The sequence below is a fragment of the Triturus cristatus genome, chromosome 9 (assembly GCF_964204655.1).
Source record: "Triturus cristatus chromosome 9, aTriCri1.1, whole genome shotgun sequence".
Taxonomy (NCBI): domain Eukaryota; kingdom Metazoa; phylum Chordata; class Amphibia; order Caudata; family Salamandridae; genus Triturus; species Triturus cristatus.
The window spans coordinates 397,179,884-397,199,714 of NC_140592.1; positions in this window are offsets into that span (position 1 = coordinate 397,179,884).

Consider the following 19,831-nt stretch of genomic DNA (forward strand, 5'->3'; position numbering starts at 1 on the left):
ATTGATGGAGGTGTGGTCTATAGGAAGGCAGTAGCTGGTATCACAGCCAGCATATAGCTTCACAAAGTGAGTGACCCAAACATCGGGAGGGATCACTGTATCAATTCCAGAGTTACTGGTATCCTGAAAATAACTATGATTCACTGTCGCCCAAAAGTCTCTGCTATCTCTCAATTCACTTGCCTGGAGTACAGAGGAGAAGGTTGTTTCTCTAATAGTAGTTTTCCTGATTTTAAGAGCACTTCGGTACAGGGCCCTACAACTCCGCATGGTAGCCTGGTCTCTAGGTTTCCACTTAAGAGCAGCAAGTAACTGGTTATGGGTCTTAGTTCAATTTACATCAAACCACATAGGGCCTGATTATGGGTCTGGTAGACCACAGACCGCCAGACTTGTGGTGGCACGACAGTGGCGGTCTTCCGACCGTTCTATTACAATTATGGCGGTCGGACCGCCATTGCACCACCACAACCGGTGGCGGTGGCACGGCAGGTGTGAGGCAGCAACATGCTTGGCAGTGGCTGGTATCACAGCCAGCATATAGTTTCATAATGTGAGTGACCCAAACATCGGGATGGATCACTGTATCAATTCCAGAGTCATTGGTATCCTGAAAGTAACTACGATTCACTGTCGCCCAAAAGGCTTTGCTATCTCTCAATTCAATTGCCTGGAGTAGAGAGAATGCAGTTTCTCTAATAGTAGTTTTCCTGATTTTAAGATCACTTAAGTACAGGGCCCGACAACTCCGCATGGCAGCCTGGTCTCTGGGTTTCCTCTTAAGACCAGCAAGTAACTGGTTATGGGTCTTAGTTCAATTTACATCAAACCACATAGGGCCTGATTATGGGCTTGGTGGACCACAGACCGCAAGACTCGTGGAGGCATGACAGTGGCGATCTTACGACCGTTCTATTCCAACTATGGCGGTCGGACTGCCTTTGCACCACCATAAGCACCAAGGATCAGAGATCCCTGGCAGTGGTGCTGCAGTTGTGAGGCAGCAACATGCCTATTAACTTTATCACCAAGGGGCCAATGGATGAAGTGGGTGAGAGGAACCCCATCATCATTAACCAACTCACAAACATTCTCAGATGGAGAACTGACAGTTTCTCAAGTTTAAATTTCTCAACAACACTGTCTACCACACAACCCCACTGAATATGGCTGATACAATTTGCGATGTCTTTAAGCAATGAAACTGCTAGGCCAACCTTTGTAGCATTAAAAACATTGTTATACAAATTAATCAACAACAATTTAGTTCTAGGGCATTCAAACAAAATCCACTGATAGTAAAGTGAGTCACAATTCAACCACTTCACCTGGGCAGGAAATGTGTGGGAAATAAGTGCAGTTAAACCACCCTTGGCCCTGCCCATAGTTCTGGCCCTGCTTGTGTATGGTAGGTGGAGTACCCATCCAAGAAAGCAGGGTCCGTGAGCCAAGTCTCTGGTAGGTAGATGATAGTATGGCATTCAATGAGCCTAAGCCAGTATGGCCTGCCCCACCTGCTAGCCAGGCCGGCGACATTCCATGAGGCTAATGATATAGTCTAACAATTGTCATATCCAGAGCCCAGATTTGGAGTAGACCTGGTACTGGGAGTCGAGGTGATGAAAGACCTGTAACAGTCCTTGTATGTGCACCCACAGCAGGCAGATCACCAAATGTCAGGGCGGAAATACTGCAACAGGGAGTCAGTCCAGATGATTCAGAAATGAAAGAGGGACCAGAGATGTTTTAAGGCATGGGCAAAGTGGGTTCTGTCCCAGGGCACAATCCATTTAGGGGGTACCCTTATATAGCAATCTCTGTTCTGCAGAGAGTCTTTCCCTGATGATCTTGAATAATTCTTAAACAGATTGTTGCAAATAGTATTTTACTTTAATTATTTTTAATCTGGGTAATGTGTGACCGTCCATTACAGACATTTTGCAGACAAATGTAGTGTTTATGTTCCATGCAACATCCATTAGGAAAGTTTCTTTAAGATCCAAACAGGGTCTCACATATGAGAATTGGGAGGGTGTCACAGAGATTATTTGAAGTAATATTAGTGAGCTGCTGCTGTGTTACAATATTGAAAACACACATCACTATCCCTGAATATTGAATGAGTGTGCTTGTGCACTGTCAGTGACCTGGCGAAAGAGGTCATGAAAAGAGCTGAAACTGGATCAGAAATTCAAAGCTTATCCGAACAGGGGCCCCCAAAATACGTTTGGCCCAAGGCCCCCAAAATTCTTAAAATGTCCCTGAGAGGGGCAAGCCTGTTAAATGTTGGAGCAGAGGTCCCAGATAACACAGAAGCAGATGAACAAGGTTTATAAAAACAACCAAGGGGAAGGTCCTCAATCGCTGGTGAGGGTGGACCGGCAATACTAAGCTTTGTCAAAATGTCCTTGGCCACCCTCCTATCTCTAAAATTGATGACAATACGGTAAGTAAGTAAGTAAGTCAAAGTATGTAAAGCGCTCTATTGCCGAAGCGTCTTAGCGCTGGAATAGCATAGATATGAGAACAGTCAGTAGCATCTGGTTTTGGTCTGTTGTCCACCCAGGGAACTCTGCTTACAAGGTTGATCTGGCTGTGGGATAACTCCAGACCTCCCAGTCGACTACTGGTCGGGTGGACCGCCTTATTTGCTAGTTGATCATAATCTTCACATATGCCGCAACTCAGGGAGGGAACATTCTTCAGGATGACAACAAAGGGGGTCGCCTGTGCTGGGAGATGAGGCATATGAGCCCAAGAAGATTGAGGCAGCTGAGTATGACCTGGGTTCGGATTCCCAGAATCACAGGGCCCTGTAGGCTGTGCCCTCCATTCCCTGTATGCCCTTCAGATCAGAGATGGAAAAAGTAGACATTTCCGTTGTTTGGGATACAGCACGTGGCACATATGGATGTTCACTGCCATGTTTTTTTTTATTTCAAATTGGGTGTCAATCTAAATAGATCTAAATGTGAATCGACAAAATTACTTTTCTCCGTAAAGCAAAAACTTAGACCTTTGCTAAGGACATGCAACTCATGTTCAAACAAAGTTCTCGAGGATAGATTTACAATTCTTAACTCATTATTCACTCGATCACTCACTGGGTTTGGGCTCAATCGTCCTTCATGGATTCTACTTCCTGGACTGCATTGATTTGGTTTGTAGCCTTGTTTGGCACCTGGCCTTGTGTTTCCGCCCTCCCGTTCTGATTCTTCCCCTCTGCCCGCAGTGCCCTTCCTCCGATTCCCCAAATGGTATCATTGGACCTCTTGGAAAAAAAAGGGAAGATGCCTTGTTAGATGTCGTGATACTGGATCCTTCCCCAGGATCACTCTCAATTGATGAGAGTGAAATACTACTAGAAGAAATGCTTGTTTCCTTTGTTTTATTTGGGGGGTTCGGGGTGAAACCATGTTGTTTGACTCAAAATGAAAATATGACAAATGATGATTTTGTCCACTTATGCTTGTTGGAAGTACATGAGTTAGCAATGTTGTTTCCTTTTACGTAGAATCACATGGGGTAAACCATCATTGATTTTCCAAACTGATAGTATGTAACCTCCTGGGTAAAATGGCTATCTCTAAATGTAGGATGTGTGTTGAAGGGAGGCTATGTCAGAAATTTAATTTTTTTTTCCGTCCATATTTTTGACACAGATGGATGTCAACATAGGCTCGGAACATAAATACTGTTAATTAGTTTTTGTCCAGACGTGAGAGACCATGACACAATGATAAGAGATACATTATTCATCAATTAATTTTAAAGATCCCTTGATGCTATCTCAGGTAGAAAGAGGGCAGTCCATCTAAAGCCTTTTTAATAATTTTTGTTTCAGCCACTATAAATTGAGCCACAACGGGCATATGGCGTAAGACAAACATTTGGATATGTTCTTTTTATTTTATTTTTTTTAGTTTTGAAGGAAAGTTTATTGAAATTTAAGAATAACAGAATTATAATAAATCCAACATATATAAAATCAAATAACAATGTAACATTATCATATGCGAAGGGAAAACATAAAGAAATAAGGGGGGGATATAATCATTGATATATAAAGTATGCAAAAGGAGTATACCGATGCATTAAATGTACAAAGACTTCTCCAATAACAATGTAGAAATAAATATAAAACATTCTATATGCATATACGTTTGAAACCAACAGGAAAAGTTTCATGGAGGCTTGGGAACTTCTTCTGCACAAGGATTATGTGAGGGTAGAGGGCGTGCAACCATATTTAAAAAATTTGTAATTGGAACCCACAGTAAATCACGTTTAATAGCAAGCGTAATGGGATAAACATAGGCCCTGTCTAACCTGTGGTGATAACAGACCCCATACCACCAAGCCTGAAAAGAAACTTTGGAGGCATCCTTCCAAGACTTAGTGATTTGCTGGAATGCTACAGCTATAAGTAAATCAATAATGGCGGTATTGGTAGTGGAAGAAGACCATATGTCTGAGAGACTACCTAAGAAAATATGTGAAAAAGTAAAGGGGAAATGAGTGGAAAATTTTTTGTTGATCTGTCGCCACACGTCATTCCAAAATGTATAAATCACTGGGCATGTGAATAGCATATGCTTAAGATCCGCCGGGGAGGCAGAACAGTTCCAGCAAGTAGGGGGAATAGAGGGATCAATCATATTTAGTTTAGCAGGAGTGATTAAAAGTCTATTATATATAAAAAATAACGTTTGGGTTGTGTTAGCTGCTCTAGACGATTTCCTCAATTTGATCCAAATTTTTTGCCATAAGGGAGCAGAAAAAGAGTCCTCTAAATCCAATTCCCAATCCCTTTCTACTTTGGATTTGTCCCGAGTGTTAGAAGTATCTCTTAACTTTTTGTAGATTTGGGAAGCAGAAGAAGAAGCAAGTAAAGAAGGGAGGGGAAGAGGAGAAGAGTTGGTATGATCGATGGAGGAAGAGAGGGAGTCATAGCTATTTTGTGTAACCGCACGTAATAAGTTGTAGTTAGATTCAAAGGACATTGGTAAAGAAAAACGGGATTGAAGAGTATCAAAAGAGACACAAGTACCGGCATGAAAAAGTTGATGAGTCCAACGAAGACCAAAATCCCACCAGTCCTTCCAAAAAAGCATCTTATTTCTTATTTTAATGAGAGGATTATACCACAAGGAGGACTGCAGGAAACGTGAACGAGCATCAGAACCGTCCAGTAAAAGGGGAGAAAATATTTTCCGAGAGTTTTTAAGAATGGGAAGGGAGAATCTCTTGGGGATATGGGACAGTGACACAAATTCTTCAAAATTGAAAGGATGAAAGAAAGATGATTCAACGTCTACCCATAAAGGTTGAGAGGTGCTATCAGAAATATGATCCGATAAAAGGGGAACAGAATGCCGAAGAAAAAATGAGGTATGATAAGTAGCAAAATCCGGAAAGTTAACTCCACCCAGTTGTTTAGGGCATCTAAGTTTGGCAAAGGACAGCCTAGCTTTTTTATGATGCCATAAGAATTTTGATAAGATGGAGTAGATATTCTTATAACAGGATTTAGGGATGTTAATTGGAAGATTAGAAAGATAAAACTACCCCACCAAGATAAAAACAAGGGATGCCATCGAGTTGTAGAGTCTCTTAGAGTTGTTAGTAGGTTGTTAAGATTTAGTGTTACAGTGTCTTTAATAGAAGGTTTAAACCACAGACCTAAGTATTTGATCTTAGTCGGGCTCCAATGAAAAGAAGAGGCCAAAAAATCTATGTGGAGGCAAAACTTATTTAGAGGAAGGATTTCACATTTATCTACATTAAGTTTATAACCCGATACCTTCGCAAACTCAGAGACTTCAGACAAAAATGATGGAATAGAGGATTGGGGGTTGGAAATAAATAAAAGTATATCATCCGCATAGGCCGAAAGTTTCAAATGTTTATCTCCATAGGGAAAACCGGTGATATCATTATTTTCACGAATTTTTATCAAAAAGGGTTCTAATGCTAAAATAAAAAGAAGAGGAGAGAGAGGACATCCTTGTCGGACGCCTCTAAAGAGGGGAAATGAGGATGAGACAAGGCCATTAGCTAATATAAAGGATCTAGGGAAGGAGTAAAATAAAGAGATGTAGGCAAGAAATTTCGGGCCAAAACCAAACCAAACAAGAACTGCGAACATAAACTGCCAATTAACCCTATCAAATGCTTTTTCAGCGTCTAATGCAATAGCAGCTAAAGAGTGTTGGTAAGAGTGAGACTTGCTTAATACATTAAAAAAGAGTCGAGTATTGTCAGAAAGATGACGGCCCTTAATGAAACCACACTGTTCCTTACCAATTAACTTAGGTAAAAGTTTTTCAAGACGAAGCGCTAGAATTTTTGCAAATATTTTGTAATCCAGATTAATTAGAGAAATGGGTCTATAATTCTTACATAGGGTATGGTCCTTGTTCTCTTTGGGGAGGAGACAAATTAAGGCTTCCTGAAAGGAGCCCTCAGATTTTGTGGACGATATAAAGAATGAAAATAGTTGATGAAGTTTAGGAACAAGTAACTTGGAAAAATGTAAATAGAATTCGATCGTGAATCCATCTGGCCCAGGAGCCTTGCCTTTTTTAAGCAAGTGAATGGAGTCCAGAATGTCTTTAGGACCTATATCTGCTTCTAAGGGGGTAAAATCGGTTTCTGGAAAAGAAGGGGAGGGGATAGAGGATAGGTATTGAGCAATGTCAGTCGACAGAGGAGGAGACTCCGGAGTATAAAGCTTTTGATAAAAATCAGTGAATTCCCTCAGAATATCCTCATCTTTATGGAGTGTGATATCTGATGAGGAGATAATGGATTTGATTCTTGTACGTTCTCTTCTAACTTTAAGATACTTGGCAAGAAGATTACCTGCCTTATTCTGAGCAGTGTAATACTTGGCACTAGATTTGAGTAAAAATAGGTTTGCAGATTCGGTGGAGAATTTATTGAAAGAGAATTTAGCTTTAAGAAGCTTATCCAAGTCAGAATGGGATTTGGTTAAGTAGTAAGAATGCTCCAACTGTTTAATTTGCAAGTTAATCGATTGTAAGGATTGAGAGGCAGCATGCCTCTTACGAGAGACAAAAGAAATAATGAAATCTCTAGAAGCAGCTTTAAAAGTGTCCCATAACACCTGAGGGGATATCAGAGGAGATTCATTTTCTGTAGAAAATAGGGATGAAAATTCAAGGAAGGCTGGGGTAAATTTGGGGTCTAATAGGAGAGAATTATTAAACCTCCATCTCCTTGTACCTTTTACGGGAGGGAGTAAATCTAGTTGCAAGGAAACTGGAGCATGATCAGAAATTAAAATAGAACCTATTTCAGAGTGAGTAATATGTTGAGTCAAGGCTTTAGAAATAAAAATGTAGTCAATCCGGGATTGGGAAGAGTGGGCTGGTGAATAATACGTGTATTCCCTAAGTGTAGGATGGCAGAGCCTCCAGGAGTCAACAAGAGAACGTTGGGAAATAGTGGAATTAAATTGAGTGTGCATGAGAGAGGGCAAGAAATGGGAGTTGGACCGTCTATCTAAAAGAGGATCCACCACTGTGTTACAATCCCCCCCCAAAACAAGGTAATCGTCAGAGAATTGCATCAATGAAGTGAGCATCTGGGGCCAAAATAGTTTATCCTGTGTGGTAGGAGCATACACATTAACAATAGTTATAGGAATGTTATCAATCAACAAAGATACAGTCACCCACCTACCCTCAGAGTCATTGGCTTGATCTATAACTTTGATATTTAAACGCTTATGGCAGAGAATAGCAACACCATTACGCTTCCCGGAACCAGGAGATGCAAAAACATGACCTACCCAATTACGACGTAATTTGGCAATTTCAACTTCTTTTATATGAATTTCTTGTAGTAATACAATATCCCCTTTCAAACTGGCTAAGTGAGATAACACACGCTGCCGTTTAATGGGAGAACGCAATCCTTTAACATTCCAGGTAAGTATAGTTATCGACATCTAAAAGTATAACTTATACTAGAAAAACTGTGTGAAATTCAAATATATACAAAGGCGATAAAATATAAAGCAATTTATAAAAAACTTGAGAAAAAACGACATTGCACCTGAAGAAGTATTGAAAGAATAATATAGGGAAATATGAAATAAGAGAAAGTCTTGGAGAAGAAAGGTTGTAAGCAGAAAGGTATGAAACAAAAAGATTGAGGATCAGAAGTAATAAGAAAAGAAATAACAAGGATAGAGAGAGGGGCAGAAAGAAAAAGAAAGAGAATAAAAAAATAAAGGAAAAGGGTGAGAAGAAATGCATATCACAGTAAACAAAAGTACGAAACGACAAACACAAATGACGAAAAAATATGGTAACAAGTAGACATACCACCAAAAAGAATGAAGAACGGGGTTGGTGAAGCCACATGAGGAAGATGGAACACTGAGACGGGAGACTCCAGGGCGACGGTAAGGAAGGGACATCTGCTAGGCAAACTTAGGGTAACAAGGAACGATGAGGGACCACAAAGTCGCTACCTGATAGGGGGAAGAAGAAGGAACAAATTAGTCCAACAGAACAATATATGATATATTAAGGGAGAAATTAAACAGCACTAAGGAAGAAACAAACAAATGCTACTAAAATAAATAAATCCATCATGACTGCGGGACTTCCATGGATTCCATTCTGCAACTGTTCAGAAATTGTTGGAGCAGCGCTGGATCCTCATAACTGGTAGCCTTGTTATTATAAGTCACCTTAAAAAGACATGGGTGAAATAAACCGTAACGTGCGTTTATGTTGCGTAACGCAGGTCTCATATCTAGGAATTTTTTCCGACGGTCAGCAGTCATCTTAGCATAATCTTGGGCAAAGAACAGATTAGTACCATGCCATGCAATTTTCCCACGTTGTTTGGCAGCCTGGAGGACTCTGAGTAGATCCGTATATTCCAAAAAGTACAAAATGACTCCTCTCGGTTTAGTAGATGGTGATGGAGAAGAACGGGATAATGCACCTAAACGATGCGCTCTTTGAATATTTAGAGGAGGCGTTTCAGGAAGACCCAAAAGAGTTGGTAAAAAAGATTTGAAAAAAGATATTGGATTATCACCTTCAAGCCCTTCAATTAATCCGTAAATGCGCAGATTATTGCGCCTATTACGGTTTTCCAAATTTTCAATCTGTTGTTTAAGTTGAAAAACCTCCTTAGAAATAAGAGGAACTTGAGCTGTGAGACTTTGGACAGAGTCAACACGTAATTCCAGATCACCAACTCTCTTTTCAGTGAGCGACCAGTTGGCTTCCAGATTTTGAAGTCTGGTGTTAGTTTCCTGCATATGTGGTTTTAGGGCACGAATTTCATCAAGAATGAGTTCCATAGATATCGAAGAAGATGAATTAGTGGGAGAAGGTGGGTTAGCTTTAATCCGTTTACCAGAAGTAGAAGGTGACGCAGAGGGTATCTTGGAACTTTGTTTAGTATTTGAACGAGGAGTGAGCGGCATAGTAGACTTGGCGCCAACAGAGTCTTTAATAATCTCCTCAGTATGATCTTGTAAAACATCAAATGGATTATAGCTCTCTAAATTCACCTCAGTGGACGAACGAGCAGCATTGCAATTGCCGCAAGGCATTATGATAGAAGAGAAGATACTCAGAGACCGTCAAAAGCAAGCAAAATTGGGGAAAATGCAAAGAAAGTGGAAAACAGCAGTCCAGGCTAATATCAGGAAATAACGCTGAAATGAGGCTGAAAAGTAACTGCAGGCACCGAGGACAGACAAAATAAGCGCTGCTCAAAAAGCGCAGAAAGAACGTGATAATAGCAGAAAAGGCAGCCAACTGTTAAACAGCGTCGTCACACCGCCTCAGAAAGTAAGCTCAGGAACGTTGAAAAAACAAAATGGCGGCCGCAACGATGAGGCAACAGAAAAAACATTAATTTAAGCGTGCCAGTCTCACCCAGTGAAAAAATAAAGGCAGCATTCTGATGAGCGGCATTTCCGAATGCCGAAATGAGTAATTCCGATGTTTTGGTGCAGAAAAGGTTGCCTGCAGAGGTCGCGCTCCCTCACGTCCCGTCGGAGCTCCCAGGAACAGCGGCCATCTTCAAAGGCTCCGAAGCCACGCCCCCATTTGGATATGTTCTGACTGGTCACAAAACCAGCCAATTGAACATTCTTTTTTTTTTAACGAACAAAGAAAGTTTTTGTGGCTAATGATCGATACAGGTGCCAACAACACATCAAGGAACTACAAATTTCTTAATTGAGTAAGCAGATCAGTTGCTGTTTAAAACACTTAGAAATAATATGACTTGTCAAGCTACAAGAATACATTTCTTTAAAAATATTTTTCAACATTAAGGGTACAAGTTAAACTTTAATCGAGAACTATTGGTGTTTTTCTCAAAGTGTATTTGATGTATGGATGAATTTAGAAAAGAATATGATATATACAAATAAATTGTACAGAGTTCCGCCAAAAATCAGACACTTGATGTGTGAAATATAATTATGATAAATAAGACAAGAACTAAAATTAGCCTCGCAAATTGTAATATGGTATTATTGAATAAAATGCATTGATAAGCAATGGGATGTGCATAGTAAGCAAACTGTTTGTAAGATATTGACTTGGAATGAAAAATAATTTGATAATGGACCATGCAATATGTATTACATTGATTGGAGGCTTGTGTGAAATTGTTATTTTTTTGTAATTGTTTTTTTTAATTGATTTTAATTTTGTGGGTATTATTTGTATTCTGTAGCCCTGAAGAAGTCTCTTGTATAGAGATGAAACACGTTGGGTACACTGTAGAAGAATGGATAAAGAAATCTTTCTAAGAAAGCACATGAATGGAGTTTGTGCATCCCATGACTTAACTGATTTTTACTTTCTACACATGAGGAATTGTGTGTGCTGATCGTTCTCATGTAATAATATTATGGAGTAGCAGTCCTGTGAAGAAGACTAGGAGGCTGATCTTCCTGATTTGGGAACCACATAAATTTGATTGATTTCCAAAAAGTGATAAGTGCGATTTTTCTTGCCTCACTTTCACCATTTGTAAATCATTTTTTGATGAAGCACCAATTTCCTCATGTTGTGCCTCAGTGTCACCAACACTCTTTGGTAGGTGTGAATCAGTACAAATTTTCAAAGTGTGTAACATTCGTTTCTTGGCTGCATGATACATATGCTATTAAAGTGACTATGAGAAACCCCTCTTTGCACCTGAACAACCCGATCATTTTTGATAGTCAGTCTGAAAAATTACATCACTTAGGTTGGTTACTTCACCACTCAAGAAGGAGCCTGTTTCTGTTATATACCAAAGTCCACCATTACTTCAGCCTCTAGTTTTGGTTTGTTGGTGATAGTTGCCGTCAAAGTCAATTTAGTTAAGCAGATTTCCACTCAATGCCATGAAGTGTGGTTTACTGTATTGGTATCCTCATTGTCACCGTGGCTTAGTTCTGTTGAAGACATTGAGGTCGGTTGGCATTTTCTGTATCTTTGTAAAGAGATGAAGGAGAAAGGCTGAGAATAACAGCTAGTGACAGGTGGCATGGCTGGGGTGTAAGCCATATCACGTCACCTCTGGGACATCCCTCCTAGACACCGGGATAAAATGTCCCCTTGCCTACTATTTCATTAGGTGAAAGAAAGGAGCAACATGATAATTCTTCTTTATAGATCTGGTTTCTGTGATGGCTATGCTTCCCTGGTCAAGAGCTACTAGAGGTTTGCGGTCTAAAATTCTCCTATACATAAAGCTGATCTGACATGGGTTTCTCTACTATGCTGAGCTCTTGGTCAAGGGAAATATAATATAGGACATTCTGCTAGATATGCAGCATCTTCAGAACATGCTGGTTAGCATAGAATTAGAGAATTGGCATGAATCCACCTATGGCTCAAGAAATCTCTCTATGGCTCCAGATAGATATTTGGATTTGCTGCAACAGTCATTCAAGAATGGCCAGGGGCACGGGTAGTTGTTCCTAAAGCACAGTATTTAGTATGTCACTGTATAACTTTTGACACAATGTTGACATCCTAATGAGTAGAATATAAAAGGCACAGTAGAATTTTTAAAAGAATGGCTCACTGTCATTTTCTTAACATAAGGATTAACTCTCACTGGGGTATTGGATATCATCAGATTAGCTGCTGACATAGTAGATCTATAACAGTGCTTAATCTGTAAATAAACAAGTGAAAGGGCTCTCGTCAGTAGATTTACTGCAGCTTGAACCACACACTGCCTTTGCCAGCGCTGCCAATGACAGTAACAACACAACTACTAACCATTGCACTCCTCCAAGTGTGCCAGTTCGGACTATTTCAGGCCCCCAAAGCTATAAGAATGGCCTGGACCTCAGATAACAGTAATTTTTTATGTATATTGGATTTATAATTAACTGTTGTTGTTGTGGTCCTCTCTAAATTCAACAGACAGCACCCCTAGTGCTAGACTCACACAAGCACCGGTGTTGACGATTAATTGCCAGTTCCGAGCACCTGAAACCACCGGCTCAAATTAAGCACTGATTTATAAACGTTAACAGCTCTGTAGGATAAGCCTTCCAGTGCAATCTCTGATTGGAAACAAACAATATTGATTAAATGTGTCTCCTCTGTATCCAAATGTCATTCCAAACACCAACTGGACCATCCTGTTCAGGCTAATTTGTCTCTTTTTTGAGTTCCTATTGCCATAGCACGATGTAAGTAGAAAGTAGCTGATTGTGGTAGAGCTAGAATTTTCCGAGGTTTACCTGAGGTTATGAAGGGGTGAAAGTGCTCTGAGGATTCTTCAGAAAATGAGTTTGTCAAGGGAGAGTAATCAGAGATGCTACAGACAGACAGTTAAAATTACATTGAAACCAAACCTGTGCTTTCCAGTCACCAAAATTAAGTCAGCTTGGTCATGCCTTAATTGGCCTATCAAACACATAGTCATTACAAATGGGGTAAATGCATGAGTTCAGTTGCCACTCTAATCCCGAAGGAATAAATTTGTTGCCTCTGCTTCGTGATCCAGCCTCCAACTGTTGAATGCTAACAGTTGGTGGCTTTTCCAAGAGGCGAATAGGTCTATAACAGCTGGTCCAAAAACCCTTGTCAGCCTCAGAATAATCTGAGGATTCAACATCCATTTGCAGGTATAGTCCATATAATGGGAGTGCTAGCTTCTATTGTGTTGTTTTCGTCCAGTAGATACTCTGCAATTACTGAAAGTCTCGGGTCATATTTTCCTATTAGTCATTCTGTTGATCAATTGATCTCTGAATATTTCATCATGTAAATTCTGAAACTTACATGTAGAGACTAAGGAACGCAACACAGTCACATACTGTTCAATAGATTCCCTAGGTAGTTGCTAATTAGAAAACAACTTATGACGCTCCACAACCACATTTATCTTGGCTTTGTAACTTTAAACAATAATAAATGTAGTCACCGTTGTCAAACAACGGTTGGGAGGGTATGGAGTTGCTGCTAAAACGGTGCCCATGAATGCTCTTTGTGGAATTAATGTGTGAAGCATCATGCTCAAGACATTCAGTATACAGTACTGAGTCACACACATGCTGTAACATTTGCTAAGTTTGTACAAAATGTTTACATATGCTGTAGTTATCAATGCCAAAATAGTTCAACCAATGTGTTCACCTTCAGTACATTTTTGTAATAAACCACTCATTGTTCCACTCTCAGCATCACTGTTCACCTTCCTAGAACAGCGTAGTGACACAGCATTGCCTCGGACATTGCTAACTATGAGGTCTTTCTGAAGTGTTAGGGCCAACATTTAAAAAAAATATGAAATCATATCATCAAGGTTGCCACGCTGCTGAGGAAATCCTCAAAGCTCCAAAAACAATTTTCAAGACAGCCATGCAGAATTCAAATGATGGGCACTTTAATGCATGGATTATCGAAGTCTGAGATGGCAAGTGGTAGAATCTGGGTAAGCTGTTGGTTGTAATGCTTGTCACCTCTCATAAGACTGCTCATACGATGTGAGGTTGGAATGGATCTTACATATTCACAGCCAGATACAACTTTCAACATCTTCCCAGGTCATCATAAACTGATTCCCTTGGAACCCCATTCCACATTCCATCTCCCAACGTTCTGATATTGAGCCAACATCAGGATAAAACAGTCTATATAAACAACCAGTCACACTCCTAGGGTCCTCAAATGTTCGGCCTCTGGACATATGACCTTATTATTATTATTATTATTATTATTATTAAAACTTATAAAGCGCACAGCTACCCTGGGGCATCCCGGCGCTATAGTGGTTAAGAATAGGCTAAATAGAAGGGTCATGAACGAGTAAGCCAGTCCCTTCCAAAGGAATTGCAAGCATCAAAATGAAAGAAGAAAGACTGGTATGGTCATTTGGGCATCTTTTCGGTCCAATCTAACCATCCAATCATCTTGCCTAGGAATGTCTCTCAGAAGATGGATCCCTTCCATTTTGAAGTGTTGATAATACCAAAATGTAACTGGTGATACATTTTTCGTCACACCTGGTACATAGTATCAGGTTTAATAAAAACAGTGAAACTTGGAATTATCAGCCTAATCAAATGAGTGTCACAGTGACTTCTATAGACTTTGACTATAGGATAGTCTTATTCCACTGTTGGTTTTGCCAATACCAAATTGTCAGTTGTAAGGTTTCTTGTAATCTTTTTGCAATTAATTCTGAAGCATGACTAGTTATCATATAATGAAGCCATATCATATTTGGGGTTTTGGTATGTGACACTTTATTCCTGGTGGTTTAAGTTGTGCAAATGTGTCTGTTCATTATCTGTAGATTTCGTACATAAACCTTTGACAAATTCATGACCATCAAAAAGATTTAATTAACACAGAAAATCCCCAAACAAACGTGCATGTGGAGAAAAAAAACTTGCAAAATCCATCTTTAGCTGCAGAATGCCCCTATAAAAAATAAAATACAGAAAACTTGCCATCATTTGAAGTTGAGACAAGTCCCCAAACTAAATTACAAACATTGTACAACTCTACAAGCAGAATTTAAATTCTACACAGACCTACTCTGTATAATGATAGTCCTTTCCCATACTGTGATGTCAGCTTTTCCAGACTAGTGTTCTCTCCCTTCGAAAAGTCCTCTTTTCACATGCGTTTATGAGTTCTTTGTTTAAACACCAACCCCAACCAAACAAGACATCAGCATAGACTGTTCAATAAATCCATTAACTCTTTAAAAACAAGTCTCTATTGAGAAAAGAAAATCCAAGCCATATCTACTGCATTTGGGTCTACAGATCTGGCTGTACAATGACATTGACAGAGAGGGTGTGGAAATATTGATGGAAAGTCCTCCTTGCTACCTGTATGGAATAGCGGCAAGAAGTGGTAGCATTTTATGAGTTTTCTAGAATTACCCTGATCGATAAAGCATTAGAACATACAAGACCCCTACATTAGGTGATCAAATTCAAGATTGCATCTGATTATAGTGAACAAATGTATCAGCCAATCCTGAAGAAAGATAGAAAATTTGGGAATTTCCTCTGAAATGTGCGTTGGAGTTTTTAAATGTCCACTGTTGGCAGCCTGTGAAACAAAAATATTTTTATTGACGCTTTGGATGCGGCTATGACTCTTTCTGCTCAACAGGGAGTTGTTTTTAATGAATAATGGACTTCTTGGACAATCTATGATGATGTCTTGTTTGACTTGGGGATTCATTTCATGATATCTAGATAGATTTTGTTAATTTATTACACAGGCGAGTTTTGATTAAGGGTTTTCGTATGATTTCCTTGTGAGTAATTACTGTTCATGTTCCTATTTAAAGACTCTAAAGAGCTTAGATGAAATCGTCCCTGAATTTAAATGAAATATAGGGTATGAGGAGTAAACGTTTTTGTTTGTGATAGTTGAGTGAGCTCTCTTCTACCCACTTTGCACTCTACACTTTTCATTTGATGAGAAAAGTCCCTGGTGCCACTGCACATGCCGCACCCATGGTAGCTACAGTGAGCCAGGACCCTGGTGGAAATTGCGGACATAGGTGATTTCAATTTATTCCATTTGCAGCATCTGGATTTTGGAAGATTTACTACATATGACTAGTGGAAAAAGGGGATTTTTCTACTCGCTAAATAATAACAACCGAAACTAATAAACACCAATTAAAACACACACACACAATTGAAGGCATTAGACATAGTTTCAAAGAGGGAGCTGGGATCGACTGGAATTTTCTCCGGGCATGGCCAAGAAACAATTTAATTTGACTCACCAAACTGATGGCGCAAGACATTAAATACATCAGTTTCGACTTACAAAATCATGGAACCCTAGTGGATTCGGCTGCGATTGCATTATTCGGGCATACGGTGACTGTTTAAAGGCACAGCAGGCCCAGTTCGTCACCTCGGCCAATTATTCACTCGGGTCTGTCTGTGAGGCTGGAAGGGGGCAGAAAGAGAGCTCGTAATCTGAACAGTGTTTGCACGCCGAGGGTCATATACATGCGCACACTGCCTCTTTAAGTGCTCAGCTGCCTTGCCATAAATATATTTTTTTGGCCGCGGCTCAGCATTTCAAAGGGGGCATTCCTGAAATGGTTTCTTGTCTATAAAGAAGGGGTCGGTTTATACCACAAAATAAACACCAGAGGTCCCGCTGATTTTACGGCCTGGCTCTCCGTAATTTATGGCGCAGCCTCGCTTCAGGAGCCCTTGTTTCGCGGACCGCGCACATGAAAAAAAAAATCATTTGAAACATGAAACACAAAAGCCGTGATATGAAAACAGTGGCTTTAACAAGACTTTTTAACATTTTGAACTGTGCCTGGGGTGGTGAAAAGGCAGGGCGGGAAAAGAACAATTTCGCAGGCCCAGGGACACGGCGTGCCAGCTTGCGCGTCCTGTGCCAAGCGGCCCGGCATCTGCGCTGTCCGGTAGCTCGTGACACATGCGGCGGGGTGGAAATTAATAACGGTCTCCGGTAGCTTCTGGACTCCCTCCAGCTCTCCTGTTGTTTCAGACTGACAGGTTTCTAGCCCAACACACAGCCCCGCTGGGCACCCAAAGGAATAAGGTTTAAGCTGACGTCAGTGGAAGCCCGCGTGGGCAAAGTAGTTGTCGTGAACTGTGAGTGCACGTGCTTAGGGGCATATTAACAAGACAGGCGATAAAATTATCGCCGCTAGAAAACTGCCGCTAAAACGGCGATAATGGGCTTGCTAATATGCTCTATGGAATTCCAATTGAAGCCCATGTTAGACGTCCTTCACATTTAACATGGGCTTCAATTGGAATTCCATAGAGCATATTATCAAGCCCATTATCGCCGCTTTAGGCAGTTTTCTGCCGCTAAAGCGGCGATAATTTTATCGCCTGTCTTGATAATATGCCCCTTGGATCTGCCTTGAAAGCGCTGCAGCCAGTCCTTTATAATATATGAAACGGGGGCGTTCGCTACGAAAAGAGAAAAACATGCCTTTTCTCGCCACGTGCTATTAGCTTGTTGGTGTGTCATTCCACCTCCTTTAGCGTGCTGGAAGTAAAATGCATGATGGACTGTTTTACAACACAAAAGAATAAAATCGACGTATAATCCTTGTCTCATAAGTGCAGTGTATATAGTAAAAAATCGTTTTTTTGTTTAGTTTTTTCACTGCAGAAGGCATTTTAAAAATATATTTTAGTCAGGACTCACAATGCAAGCCAGAACCTTTTGGCTTTGCCAACCTTGTTTCCCTGAGTCTGCGGCCACTACATTTCCACTGTTGCTGCCTGTATAATAAATAGGGTAGTATCTACGTGGAAATTATTGTTACCTCCATCTAGGAAGGTAGCCTCGCTCAGAACAAGGCTTGAATGGATGTCTTTGTCCTAAAAGATACATGGCCCTGCTCAGGGCATTAAGTGGGACGAAAAAACCGGAGGGGGTCTCTCATAGGGGCACGGCCGATGTAATTATGGGAGTGGCTTAAAAGCACTTAAGCTATCAATCTGTAATTAGCATTGTGTGCTTCCCCACTGGTATTTTACTGCTTCTGTCATGGCATCCAGATATATAATGCAAGTAACATTACACCTACAACAAGCCAGAACTATTGACTTTGTCAATGGCTGTTAGTTGCATAAGATAAAAAAAAGCAACAACTATGGCTTTCTTGGATATAATATTGAAAATGCTTCAGTTCTAAAAGGATGAGACTGTGAAAGAACTATAACCAGTTTGTTTGAAGTTACATCAAAGGTAGTGAAGGGTGGTACTGCTGCAGAGTTAAGATATTTTGTTTTTCAACCTCATGGTGAGGGCAAAAATCAAGAGTCGGATAGGGATCCGAATCATCACCTGCTTTTTAGGTCTCGCCTGGCGTTAGAAGCGCGCACGCGCTGCCCTCTCAATGCAAGGACTTCTTGGAATCAATACGGTTCCAGAAGTTCGATTTGTGCTCGCCTGTGTTTCCCATTGGTGCGCGTAATTTTGTGTCACCTATTATGCTAAACGTGGTGTTATTATTGCTCCAGAGGCTTTTTAGAGCCTCCTGGTTACCACCCTGTCCACCTGCTCTCGCCATGCAAGGGCTTCTTGGAATCAATACGGTTCTAGAAGTTCGCTTTGTGCTTCGCCCATGTTTCCCATTGGTGCGCGTCATTTTGCGTCACCTATTATGCTAAATGTGGTAGCATTTTATGGCTAAATGAAGCTTTTTAGTCCCTCCTGGTTACCACCCTGTCTACTTTTTTCCATGCCCACCTGGACTGGATGCTTTACTGGCGGCGTGACACTCTCCCCTTCATTACTTGGTGAATGCACTTTTTTTTGGGAGAAAGCGCAATGTAAACAAGCGTCTGCCGTTCCGCAATGGCGACAGCTTGTTTTGTGTGTTTATTAAATGCGCTTTTCTGCCAAAATAGCGGCAAACATAATTCATTTATAGAACGATTTAAAGCACATATTTGTAGAAATACAGACTAGAATTGCCTGCTTATTCAGAGCGACATTGTTAGAAAACATACGGTAAATTTTCAATTGGCTTTATTTTCTGTATTGAATCACCCTTTACTTTACCTAATCTTATTTCATAAACAAGTCGTTAAGGTTTCTTTACTATCAAAAACCTTGCATAAACTTGGAAGCTGATACCTCGAACACTGCCACCCTGAGGATTGTGGGTATGCAGAAGTCATTGCTTCCACTGTTAACTATGAGAGGCTCCGTTGGTGAGACCTTCCCGTCTGTTTGTGCCCTATTGCCTCCTGTGCGCACGCGTGTATTTGTATGCAAACTCTGTCTGAAAACTTGTATTTCTGGGCTCCCCATACGGCAACAGTGTGCTTTGATTGATCCCCTGATCGTGCATCAGCAATGTCAGCACTGGGCGCAGACCTCAGTGAGGGACGGAGACGAACGAGAGGGCTGTGTGTGCGTCATACCCACAATCCTCTGTTTAACATCTGCATACCAAGTATTCTCGTGGCAATCTAAATGCTTTTATTTCCTTTTCATAGGAATAAATACCTTCTTCTGAGTATACAACTTAAAATTACTTTTTCACCTTTTATGTCTTGCTTTTAGGGAAGACGATTGTATGTTTACACGCCTTAATACAGGAGGGACCCTTGTTTCAAGTATGAGGCTCCTTTGGCAATATGTTTTACCTTGCGTGGTCACAGTGTGTGCTGTTTCCTCAGTTTTACTGCACTTTGTGTGGCAGTGATCGAGGTATCGGGTATCTTAATTTTTGACGGGTTTCTGTTTCTATAGAAACCAGTATAAAATATCTGGACTCTCCGTGAGCCCCTCCAGCACTGGTAGGGTACCGCTTGCTGTCC